This window comes from Furipterus horrens, unplaced genomic scaffold, assembly GCF_987537825.1.
Source record: "Furipterus horrens unplaced genomic scaffold, mFurHor1.1.pri manual_scaffold_7, whole genome shotgun sequence".
NCBI classification, from domain to species: Eukaryota; Metazoa; Chordata; class Mammalia; order Chiroptera; family Furipteridae; genus Furipterus; species Furipterus horrens.
In genome coordinates, this window is record NW_028327177.1 from 54,297,288 (window position 1) to 54,310,748 (window position 13,461).

Below are 13,461 nucleotides of genomic sequence, written 5' to 3' on the forward strand. Positions count from 1 at the left end.
CCCCTTAGTTCATGTGCATGGGTCGTGCATATAAGTTCTTTTCTTCATCCCTTCTATATTATTCTTAACTTCCCCCTGTCTATTTTGTACCAACCAATTATGCTTAATCCCTGCACCATTTCCCCATTACTCCCCCTTCCTCCTCCCAGGTGATAACCCTCTGAATAATCCCCATACCTGCGATTCTGTTCCTATTCTGGTTTGCTTAGTTGGATTTTGTTTTAATTTTTATATGCAGTTGATATTTGTGAGTTCATTGTCATTTTAATGTTCATAATTTTGATCTTCTTTTTCTTAAGTAAGTCCCTTTGACATTTCATATAATAATGGCTTGGTGATGATGGACTTCTTTAGATTAACCTTGTCTGGGAAGCACTTCATCTGCCCTTCCATTCTAAAAGATAGCTTTGCTGCATAGAGTAATCTCGGTTGTAAGTCTTTGCTTTTCATCACCTTGAATACTTCTTGCCAGTCCTTTCTTGCCTTCAAAGTTTCTTTAGAGAAATCAGCTGATAGTCTTATAGGCACCCCTTTGTAGGTAACTCTTCTTTTCTCTTGCTGCTTTGAAGATTCTCTCTTTATCTTTCACCTTTAGCATTTTTATTATGATGTGTCTTGGTGTAGTCCTCTTTGGGTCTAGCTTGTTTGGGACTCTGTGCTTCCTGGGTTTGTATGTCTATTTCCTTTGCCAAATTTGAGAAGTTTTTCTTTCATTTTTTTCTTATGTAAGTTTTCAATTTCTTGCTCTTCCTCTTCTTCTGGCACCCCTGTGGTTCAGATATTGGGACATTTAAAATTGTCCCAGAGGTTCCTAAGCCTCTCCTCATTTTTAAAAATTCTTCTTTCCTCATTCTGTACTGGTTGACTATTTTTTCTTCCTTATGTTCCAAATCATTGATTTGAATCCTGGTTTCCTTCCCTTCACTGTTGATTTTATATGGATTTTTCTTCACTTCATTTAGCATAGCCTTCACTTCTTCTCTTATGCATTTGCCATACTTAAGCATGTTTGTCAAGCCTATGAGCACCTTTTTCACCAGTGTTTTGAACTCTTCATCTGTTAGGTTGACTCTCTCCTTGTTGCTTAGTTCTCCCACTGGAATCTTGATCCATTCCATCCTTTGGGCCATACCTCTTTGTCTCTTCAACTTAACAAAGCCCTGTGCTTTTTTGTTTCTGTGTCTTAGGCAGAGATGTCGCTTCTTTCACATTGCAAGGGGAGGAACCTAGGTATTTATTAGTACAGGGTGACCCATTTCATCACATTGTGGCACTGCATGTGGGGGAGGTGCATGAGAGGGAACAACACTGCTTGCTTAGCACTCACTCTTGTTCCAGGCACTTCTCCCACTTTGTATGGGACTGGAAACTCTCTAGCTGTTGTCCTGGCTGCCGTTTCCAGAGTGGGTGTGTCTGCAGACATTCTAGGACCGTGGGGACCCTTTAAGCAAGCAGACTCTACTGAGAGACCAGCAGTTTCTTCCTCTGCCCAACCCCCACTGGTTTTCACAGTTAAAGGCAATGAGGGTTTACTTTCCCTGGCACTGGGACCATGAGCTGTGTGGTCAGTTCTGGTTCTGAGAGCACTCCCCAGGTGTCTCTCCTGAATTTTTAAAATGTGTGACTGCACTTTACACTGGCCTGCCACCGCTCCCTCCACCACCACACCATGTCTTCTCTGCCCTGGCTCCGCCCCTCCTACCTGTCTGGATGAGTATTTTTTCTTTATATCTTTATTTGTTGGACTTCCAGGCAGCTTGATTTTCTGAACTTCTGGTTGTCTCGTTTTGAGGTAGTTGTAGTCCTTCTTAGTTGTGGAGAGAGATACAGCATATCTGTCTAGGCTTCCATCTTGGCTGGAAGTCTGGATCAATTTTACTTCACTCTTCAAACTAATGAACCAAGGAGTCATGCAGCACAGTTTCAAATAAGATGACAAACCCAGACTAATCATAAAATATATTGATAGCATAGCATTCATTCATTCATTCATTTATTCATTGTGATCTTTAATTTTTATAGAATAAATAGCATATATTAGGACAACTGGGGACCAGTGATAAATAAGCGTGTTACAATGCATATTTGTGTGTCATATTTTCACTTTATGCAAATGTGTGTTATACCTATGTCTCTGGGAAGGATTTATGCTACTATAAGTTTATTTTTCATTATGGTTCTTAATGATGGCTATAATTAAACAACACCATCCACTACATGGAAATATGTTAAAGATAAACATGTAATACTTTAAAATTGCAGTTTTTTAAAACATCCCAATAATGAATTAGATTCTAATGTGTGAAGTAATTGGGGAAGATATGGAGAAAGAGCTAGGTCTAATGGAAACTTTCAAAAAAGGTGTCATTTTTCAATCACTTAAAAACAAATATGTGGAGATAATTCAATGCCTGAAATTAAATAAGACTTAGATATTAAGGAATAGTTGGAGACAATAGTGAAAATGCAATGTATGTGTAGATGCAATAAATTAATTGACATGAATTTTCAATGCTGTTTACCTAGTTTAAAAAATCTGCTAGAGACAGACAGTTATTGCTTTATGACTCCATACCATGAAACTGTTGGTAACCAGAAAGTTTGACGTTTATCAAGGCAAGCAGAATAAAATATACAAATGCAGCCTTGAAACTGATAAAAACTGTGTTATGGATAAAAAATTAGTTCTTTCATCTTCCACATGGTGTGAGCTATATATATTTCAAAGTTTCACATAAATCTGATTGGGTGGATTAACACTGATAGAAAATTGTCATGTGTTTGCTCTTGTGTATTCTTGATGATTTACTCAAATACAAATATTTATTTCCAATGTTTCAGAAGGATAAGAATAGTAAGCAATCAATTATATTCAAATAGACCTACATTATAATAGTTTTAATGACCCTTCACTTTGGGAACATCTGTAATAGTGTTAACAATAAAAATACAGAAAAAAAATAAAATGTTAATGAGAGTAAATGAATAATGTGAATGAATCCAGAGAACCTTTATTTATATTATTTGACATGTGTGCAACAAAATTATATACAAATGGCCCAGCTAAGCTTCTAAAGCTTATATACAGTCTTAGTTGTCTTAACATCAGTACTTATAACAATCAATGGGTCTAAAAGAGAAATGATATGTGATATATAATTAGAAATATCTTAAATGAGGAGATTCAACAAACTCAGAAGAGGAAAACATATCTATTTCTAATAATGTCAGACAAGTGCTGAAAAAAAGATGTGAATATTAGAAAACAAAGTAACCCATGAAAAAGCTTTCAGAGCAATGAGCAAACATGCTGTAAAGACTAAAGCCAGGCTTTTAGACATCTTAATGATGCAGCTACTGTTAGGTTGTTATCAAACAAATATCGCCATGTCATTTTAGATCAACCGATCTTACCTGTAATCATTTGGAATTTTTATGTAAGTGATATGGTTTATTATCATTTTTAATTTAGTTTTTGGTTACAGTTTACATGCAACACTTTTTTACATTAGTTTTAGGTGTACAGAATAACAGATAGACATTCAGATAGATTAAAATGTTTTTCCTCTGACAAGTCAAGATAGTTATTACAATATTGTTAATTGTATACCCTGTGCTTTTTTTACCCATGATTATTTTTAAATTACCAATTTGTACTTTTTAATGCCATAAGCTTTTTTTTACTTCATGGAGTAATCACAGGTACATTTTCTTTAAAATACATACATAGAAACATGTCAAGTCCTCCTAAACAGGAAATGCAAAAATGTCCTCAATTATACATCATCACTCTGCTGCCAAAACTGCGCCAGAAACATTGAATATGCAAGTACTAATTACAATGATTTTTAAGATTAGTCAGAAACATCACCACGCAGCATCCCAAAGTGTATAAACTAGTTAAGCACATACAAAATCAGTACTAATACAGTTAGAATACAAAATGAAAATTAGGGATGCTGTCTCAAATATCTGGGATTCCATAAATTCACAGGCATACTGTAACAAAGTAGACTCTAGTTTTAAGAAAACATTACAGTTCAGTATTTATTCCAAAAATGATCAAGTCCCAACAATAACATTGAAAGTTATTTATCTGGAAATCAGAACCATTCATATGTTTGTCGTCGTCGGCAGCCGTCCGTCTCGAGAGACGATGGTGTAGCTTCTTAAGAGTCTATCTGCACCGCCGAGAATGGCTGTGCAGTCCGACTCGGGAGTGACACGGGATCTCTCTCCTCCCGTGTTGAATCGACATCTTGCGATGTCACTGGAGTGTCCTCTCCAGTGAAGCTGAAGCTACAGAGCCTGGGCAGGGTGATATGGAGGGTCTGCTGTTGCCCATGCAGCAGACCCCCCCTCTCTTCGCAGCTGAAGGATCCAAGGGAAAGACGGAGTCAATACAGCTTGGCTTCAGGTGCGCCGCAGGAGTTGCCGGTGTTGACTACAACGTCAAACCGCCTTAGGGACTCCGGCTCCGGATTTTCTGTCGGGGTTTACTCCCTTAGCCTTTCCCCTGAAGAGGTATGCCGCAAGGCAGCGGAGGTTTTTTGGAATCAGAGTTTTCTTTCTCTGATGTGCCCTGACTGGAAGATCGAACCAGCGACACTTAGCTCGCAGGCCGACGCTCAATCCACTGAGCCAAACCAGCCAAGGGCCCATATGTTTGTACAAATTTGCAAATAGCAAAACAAAAACCAAAAAAATAGAAAAGACCTGTACATGGCTGGCATTTACTCTATTTTTCTTTTTTCCAAAAGAGTTTGACAAGTCCATTAAATCAGCAGAGTGCTGGCAGGTTCCTGGTTCTCATGTGGATAATGTGGCAACATGCGCAGGTCCACCGCTGCTTCATGGAGGTGCAGGAGGGAGAGGCTGGTTCTCTGCCACGTGTCAGTTCAGTAGGACATAGGGAGGACAAATGGAAGGTTCATTTACTAAGAACAGGAGACCACCACAGTATTACAAAAGGAATATAAACTTTTCCTTGGACCGAATGGCTATTTAAAAAAACAAAAAGCACACAAATCCAATTCTGCAGCTATTGCTTATATACAGAACTTAAAAGCGAGTCTGCAGCTGGACGGCCCGGCCAGTTTGGCACTTGGTTGTAATGGGCTCTGGGCCCTTATCGGCAGCAGCACATGACCTGCAGGCACCAGGCAAACACCTTGCACAGGAAATGTGTCTTTGCTGCCAAGTCTGATGAAAGGAAAACAAAAACCGTTTTTGTTTTTGTTTTTAAATCAAGAAAACAAAAAGCTGGGCTAATGGACATCCTTGGACTTCTCTCAGTTCCTGCTGTCAGACCATCTGAAACACTATTAAGTGTAGCCTGCTCACCAACTCCCTCTTAGCCCGACACCCAGCGGTGCGTTGTCGTCTTGACACTGTGCGGGAAGCTTTGGTTGGGCAACATGTTGTCAAAGTTAAAATCCAAAGTATCCCCATCCATTAGGTCGTTCTGAATGATGGACTCCATGTCACAGTCCAGGCGCTCGATGAACATGCTGTCCAGGTCACTGGGGAGCTTCTCCTGGTAGGGAAGGCCCATCCTGCCGTAGCCATTGCAGCTGCCCCCCCAAGGAGTAGCCTCCGAGGGTGCTCATCTGCATGCCCTGCGGCAGAGGCACTTGTAAAGCTACCTTCGCTGGAGCCAGGCAGCTCATGCCCGCGGCGTGGGGCATGGCGTTCACCGCGTGGGGCAAGGTGCGCCTATTCACCACGGATGATGGCTGTGCATGTCCAGTGTGCGGATGGGAGCTGGGGTGGGTCATCATTTTGTTATGAGGTGCCTGGCTGCCATAGGGCAGCATGACCGAGTTAGGGCCCATTAGCACGTTCTAGCCCAGGCCTCGGCTGTTCAGCTGGGCCACCCAGGCATCCACTGGCGTCATGACGTCATTGTGGGGAGGAGAGTCAGAAGTCAGTAGCTCCTTCAGGAGTCCCGGCGCACAGCCGTACTGACTCATGCCTCCATAGCCCGGTTTGCCATCCTGCAGCATCTGCATTGCCATCTGGGGCAGCAGGCTCATGCTGGACTGCCCGTAGGTGTACTTCTGGTAGCTGGGTCTCGGGGAGTTCAGGCTGGGGTTCGGCGTTGCAAACGAGTACCGCGGCATCTGCTGCATCGCGGCGCTGGGCGAAGACTGGGTTGAAATGGTCACGACGTTGGCGGTGAAAGGAGATTGAGACTATCCAACAAATTCTCCATGTTCTCTGGACTGCTGATCTCCGACAGACTGGGCAGGCCAGCTTCACGGCGGAGGGCGGGTACACCATCGCATGCACGTCCCCCTCTCCCAGGTCATCCTGTTCTGTCATAATGGGAGACAGTCTCCCACTAATCATACTGGCATTTGAGCTAGTTCGAGGGCGAAAGGTGCTCCAGTTATCAAAGTCGTCATTGCTGTGAGAGCCAGGGCTGGCAGGCCACTTAGAGAACTGGGACCCCGGGCTGTCCCCAGCACCCTGGAGGCCTGGCTGAAGGGATGCTTTCTTCTTGGCAGCCCTGCCTCGGCTCTTAGAGAACTTACTGTTGTTACCCATGGACGCAGCTCTTCCCCTGGAGGACTTTCCGTTCTGGCCTCTGTGGGGGTTGAGCATCCACCAGGGACTTTTTCCAGTTCCTTCATTCTGCACACGGATGAACTTGCTGTACAGGGACAGATTATGACGAATTGAGTTCTTCCAGCCCTTCGAGCTGTTGCTGTCACCCTTATCCTTGAAGTAGGGCATATTCTTGACCATCCACTCGTAGATCAGCGACAGCGTGAGCCGCTTCTCCGCCGAGTTCTCCGTGGCTTTGGTAACGAGGTCGGCGTAGGACAGGTTGCCCCACACGTTGCAGGAGGACTAGCTGCTCTTGAGCGGCGGGGTGCACTGGCGGGTGCTGAGACAGCGGCCCGGGCGGCGGGGGCTGCGGCGGCGCTGGGTGCAGGCAGCTCGCCTCCGGGCCCTGGAAGTCTGCACAGTCCCCTGGTGGCGGCTGCCGCTGCAGCTGCCACCGCCACCTCCGCCACAGAGCCAGGCACCTGCGGGAAGTTCCCGCTCTCCTCCAGCAGGCTCAAGTTGCTCATGAAGTCCGCGCTGACAGCGGCCGGAGGGCAAGCCCTGGGCGGCATCTGGCTTCGCAGGCGGTCTGGAGGTGGCCAAGTTGGACTGGCTGAACTCAGACTGGGCAATGGCCAGGTGCCCATAAGCTTTTATTTATTCATTTATTTAGTTTTAGAGAGAGGGGAAAGGAAGGAGAAAGAGAGGGAATGAAACGTGTGAGAGATACATTGATCAGTTGCCTCTCACACCCCCAACTTGGGACCTAGTCCACAGCCAAGGCATGTTCCCTGACTGGCAATCAAACCAGTGATCCTTCAGTTCACAGGTTGGCACTCAATCAACTGAACCACACCAGCCAGGGCAACCATAAACTTTTTTTTACTCTGTATCCCAACACACCTCACCTCCAACCTTAATCAGTTTGTTCCCTGTGTCTATGTCTGTTTCTATTTTGATTGTTTATTTCATTCTTTTGATTTCACACAGAAGTGATACTATATGGTATTTGCCTTTTTATGACTGGTTTATTTCACTTAATATAGCTGTCACAATGGTAAGATATTTTTCTTTTTTATGGCCAAGTAATATTCCATTGTATATATTTTAAATTAATGGTTTCCGTATGTTCATCGCATCCTCTGAAATTTAAGGACCAAGAAGATATTACATTGCAAGGGACTTATTAGAGAATACCTGAGATAGATAAAGTGACTGGGAAGGAGTAGACAGGGGACCTTGAAGACTCCAGTGCAGATAAAACACCTGAGAAACACAGAAGCAAGAAAGAAATTTTGGAGAGAGTGAAATTTTCTGACTGCATTGTCATTGTGAGACAGTTCTCAGGCCAGCATGGAGTAGCCCTCAGAGCATGCTCTTCAGTTCCCATTCTGGGTGGAATGGCCTGGCTTTACCCTCATACCTGCTCTGTCACTACCTGGGAGCAGCCAGAACTATGGCCTCAGCCTAAGTAGCAAAGCAAACTGAGGGTGCGGCTTAGGAGGTGCCTGTGGAGGATGCTCCCTTCCACAACAGATTTTCCTGGGTGGTACAAGTGCCCAGCACATGCCCTGCAATACATTTGCAGATGTGCGTGTGGTCTTACAGATAGCCTAGAGCAGCCTAGTACTCATCTATAGAAAATAATGAAGACCTTACATAAATATAAGTGGGATGAACAAGCCTCATGAGGAGCGATATGAAGAGTATACTATTGAGTAAGAGATAAAGCATACAATCATACAATATGGTCTATTGATGTCAGTCAGATTATAGGCAACAAAAACACAATGTTTGTTAGTTTAAGGACAAGGGAGACCAGTTGGATCATGTCTAGTCTGAGTCAAATGGATGGAAACACAAGAAGATACAGGTGCTTTTCTCCATGTTGGCTCCATTTTCAGGTGGGGTCTCTCCAACTATCCCATATCTCTCAAATCTCAAAGCACAGGCAAAGGCCATGTGCCCCAGATTGAATCCCAGGCTTATTCCTTTGAGAATTGGATTACTCTGATTATCTCACTTTAAATCATGGGGAAATATGCATTTTGATAAATTAGAGCACTGAAATGAGTACTATAGTGTGAGTGAGGAGTGACAGGGGAAAAAGGGTATTAGATATTGAGGGAGGAATGAAGGAAGAACAGTAGCGGAAGCTGTCGAGTACATTTGGGGTAAGTGTGTGTGCATGTGCGTGTATAAAAATCACTAGGTGTCTGCTGGTACCACAATAAAGGAGAAGTCTCACAGATGACACACAGGCAACAAGGTTCTCTGTATTCTTTACTGAAGGTAGCTCTAGACAGAGATAAATCTTGGACATCGGCTGATTCTGAATGACCAGTGCTGAGAACAGTGTTCAGTACACAACATGGACTTAATAACCATTCCATAGGTAATCTCAATGAATTAATAAGCTGCAAAAAATTGCCAGAGGTGAATTAGTAAATCAATAATATACATGTATTTGATCTTATCACCAGGACAATACTAAGAAGAAAAAAGGATTAGATCTCCCCCCTCCAAAAGTATTTTTTTTAATCATTCAAAACCAAATTCAAACAAATAATGATATTGTCAAATAGAAACAGCAGACATACAGAAGGTCCATAGACACATGAAAAAATGCTCAACATCATTAGCCATCAGGGAGATGCAAATAAAAACCACAATGAGATACCATTTTACACCAGTCAGAATGGCCATCATCAACAAATCAACAAGCAACAAGTGCTGGCGAGGATGTGGAGAAATGGGAACCCTACTGCACTGTTGGTGGGAATGCAGACTGGTGCAGCCACTATGGAGAACAGTATGGAATTACCTCAAAAGATTAAAAATGGAACTGCCTTTTGAACCAGCGACTCCACTACTAGGATTATACCCGAAGAATCTTGAAACCCCAATTCAAAAGAACTTATGCATTCCTATGTTCATTGCAGCACTGTTTACAATAGCTAAGTGCTGGAAACAACCTAAGTGCCCATCTGTAGATGAGTGGATCAAAAAACTGTGGTACATTTACATAATGGAATACTATGTAGCAGAAAGAAAGAAGGAACTCCTGCCATTTGCAACAACATGGATGGAACTAGAGAGAATTATGCTTAGTGAAATAAGCCAGGCAAAGAAAGAAAAATACCATATGATATCACCTAATACAGGAAACTAAAGAACAACACAAACAAAGGAACTAAATAGAACAAAGAGCAGAATAGCAGTCAATAGGGGGGAGGGGAGAGGGAGAGAAGGGGGATAAGTAAGGGAAGGGTTTAATTAAAGAGCCTGTATGAAAGACTCATGGACATGGGCAACGGGGAGGGATATGATTGCGGGAGAGGGGGTGGGTTGGGTGGGGGAGAGAAATTGGGGGAAAAGGGGACAACAGTAATTGAAAAACCAAAATAAAAAAATTAAAAAAAAAAAAAAACTATAGACAGTCATAAATAAAAAAAATAAATAAATAAATAAATAGAAACAGCAAATCAAAATCTAAACAGGAAACAGCAATAATGCATATGGTTGTAATATTTGATAATGTTACACACACATACACAGACAAAACTAAAAATTTATTTTTCTATTCATTTTAGCATTTTTATGGACTTGGTATTATGTAAAATTGTTACTCCATTTTTCATTATTATGAAGAAAGTGGGAGAAAGAGAGGGAGAGAACTATCAGTGTGTGAGAGAGAAACATTGATCTGTTGCCTCTCACATGCCCCCAACTGAGGACCTGACCTGCAACCAGACATGTGCTCTGACTGGAAATAGAACTGGCAACCTTTCAATTAGAAGATCAGCACTCGATCCACTGAGCTATGCCAGCCAGGGTGAAAGTGGTGGGTCTTAATTGATGGCTAAACAAAACAAATTCTCATACAGAGACTAGATAAATTAGAATCACTTCGTTTAATGTTAAGTAGGGGAAATTTTGTTCTTTATTTAATAGCAATATAATTTGAAAATAATTAATTACAAGTAAACTATTTTCTCCAACTTCCATAAGAGCAAACATATCACTATGAAATAACAAAAAAAGAGTAATCTTTGTTTTATCACCATAGATAGCTTCATTAGATTAGACCAGGCTATGTTGCAGTGATAAATAAAACTCAGAATCACAAAGCTTTAATATAACAAAGGTTTATTTCTGATCAAAATCACAATCTAATATGGGTCAGAGACAATTATCTTCTACCTGTGATTACTGTTTTCTACTAACCCTTCATCTCAAAGTGTTTTGGTTACAGCTGTACAGATCTATACAGAATACATGTGATTTTACATCCACTTCTAATGGTCTTATTCTTTTTTTTTAATTTTTGATTTATTTATTGTTTTTCTATTACAGTTGTCCCACTTTTCCCCATTGCTCCCACACACACAGCCCACCCTTTCTCCCACAGTTAATCCCTACCTAGTTGTACATGTCCATGGGTTATTTATACTAGTTCCTTTACTAAACCTTTCCCCTACTTATCCCCTCTTCTTTCTCTCCCCTCACCCCCCTGGTAACTATTGACTAACAGTTCCCTGTTTACATGCCTCTGGTTCAGTTTTGCTCATTTATTTGTGTTGTCCATTAGTTTCCTGTATGAAGTGATATCATATGGTATTTTTCTTTCATTATCTGGCTTATTTCACTAAGCATAATCCTCTCTAGTTCCATCCATGCTATTCACAAATGGTAGGAGTTCCTTCTTTTTTTCCTGCTGCATAGTATTCCATTGTGTAAATGTACCACAGTTTTTTGATCCACTCATCTACAGATAGGCACTTAGGCTGTTTCCAGCACTTGTCTATTGTGAATAGCGCTGCTATAAACATAGGGGTGTGTAGGTTTTTTTGAATTGGGGTTTCAGGATTCTTCAGGTATAGTCCTAGCAGTGGAATCGCTGGTTCAAAAGGAAGTTCTATTTTTAGTTTTTTGAGGAAATTCCATACTGTTTTCCATAGTGGCTGCAGACTGGTGCAGCTACTAATAGTCTTATTCTGAAAGCAGCACATATCCTTTCTGCTCATATTATATTGGCCCAAGGCCTGAACCTTAGTGTAAAACAATCTGAAAAAATGTAATAAAACACAGGAAATACTGAAACGTTTTCCTTGCTGAAGTACCCAAGCTAGAAAACATTAAACATAAATTTTCTATTTGGCTGGATGTACAATTAACAATAAAATATTTTCATGGCATAATTATATTTTATAGTGATGTTTTTAAGAATATTTTCTCTCAATGTTTTTTCACAGAATAACATTAGAGTCATTTATTATTCATCAAACATATGTACGTGTATTATATATCACAATATATTATACACACACCACTCATTCTATATATATATATATATATGGAATGTATACAAAGGTAAATATAAAATAGAAGGTTTTTAAAAAGTTGTAATTTTAGTTTGACTTATTTGATTCCAAAACTTGAAGGCTTTTATAGAAATAAAATTATAGTTTTAAAATCACAACTCTACGACTTATTGAGGAATTGGTCCTAGGGCAGATGAATACTATGAATAAGGTCAAGTTAGGGGTTTTGTTTTGTTTTTGTTTTTATTTTAATATTATATGCATAATTTAACCTAATTAGCATGCGTTTTCCAAAAATAGTTATAGTTTGATATTTTACACTTAGATGCTTCAATTAAATATACTGCACAGAATTATATGATGCATTTTATTCTTGACTAAATATTTGTTAAATGAATGTTTACAGATTTATAATTTTTAAATCAATCCAAATTTAATCAGTCATTAATGCAATTGATATTGGTTTTATTAAATATACTTTCCAAAAGTATATTTTAATCAGTTTTATTGTTATTCTATTATAGTTGTCCCAATTTTTCCCCCTTTGCCCTCTTCCCCTCATCCCATCCCCCACTTCTACAGTCAATTCTCACACTGTTGTTCACATCCAATTCCACTGCTGGGAATATGCCCTAAGAGTCCCCAACCACCAATTCAAAAGAAATTATGCACCCCTATGTTCATAGGGGTGCTATTTACAATAGCCAAGTGTTGGAAACAGCCTAAGTGCTCACCTGTAGATGAGTGTGTGAAAAAAATGTGGTACATTTCCACAATGGAATGCGACAGCATGGATGGACATGGAGAACATGCTAAGTGAATAAGTCAGTCAGTGAAAGACAAATAGCATATGATCTCACCTATAAAAGGAATCTAATGAACAAAATAAACTGATGGACCAAAAAATACATTTTTATGCACCCACTATTGACAACTTATGACTCTTTACAATGTTAATTAAAAATACAGTAATAAATTAAATTTCTTTTTTTCTGTGTACATGATAAGATTTATTTTTTATTAGAGATCTTATATTACATATTCCCAAAAAGATATAAAATCTTCCAAGAGAAAATATCAAAACCTATTGATTCCAAGGTAAACAACATAATCAAAATGAAAGCAAAGATTTTCTTCCAGACAAAGGAATGTGAAAACATTTCAGCACAAGTACAACAAAGACACAGGAAGGTAATTACAATGTTTTACAGCACACTTTACAGCATTTTATTTGTCAGGATTTGTAGAAAAGAAGGATGCTGACTTCTCAAACACTGAAGTTATAACCCCAAATTAAAATTAAATTTCTTAATAGGCATAATAGTTCACATATTAAAATGTACTTAAATATAGGCCCTGGCTGGTGTGGCTCAGTGGATTAAGCATCAGCCTGTGAACCAAAGGGTTGCCAGTTCAATTACCAGTCCGGGCACATGCCTGGGTTGCCAACCAGGTCCCCAGTTGGGGGTGCTCGAGAGGCAACCACATGTTGCTGTTTCTCTCCTTCTCTTTCTCCTTTCCTTTCCCTCTCTCTAAAAATAAATAAATTAAATTTTATAAATAAGTAAATAAAATGTCCAGATAT

General features: G+C 40.3%; 1 pseudogene; it reads right to left on the bottom strand.

Moving 5' to 3' along the window:
* Positions 1 to 5,353: 5,353 nt before the first annotated feature.
* Positions 5,354 to 8,514, bottom strand: LOC150004468 (forkhead box protein O1 pseudogene; annotated as a pseudogene).
* Between the last annotated feature and the right edge of the window lie 4,947 nt (positions 8,515 to 13,461).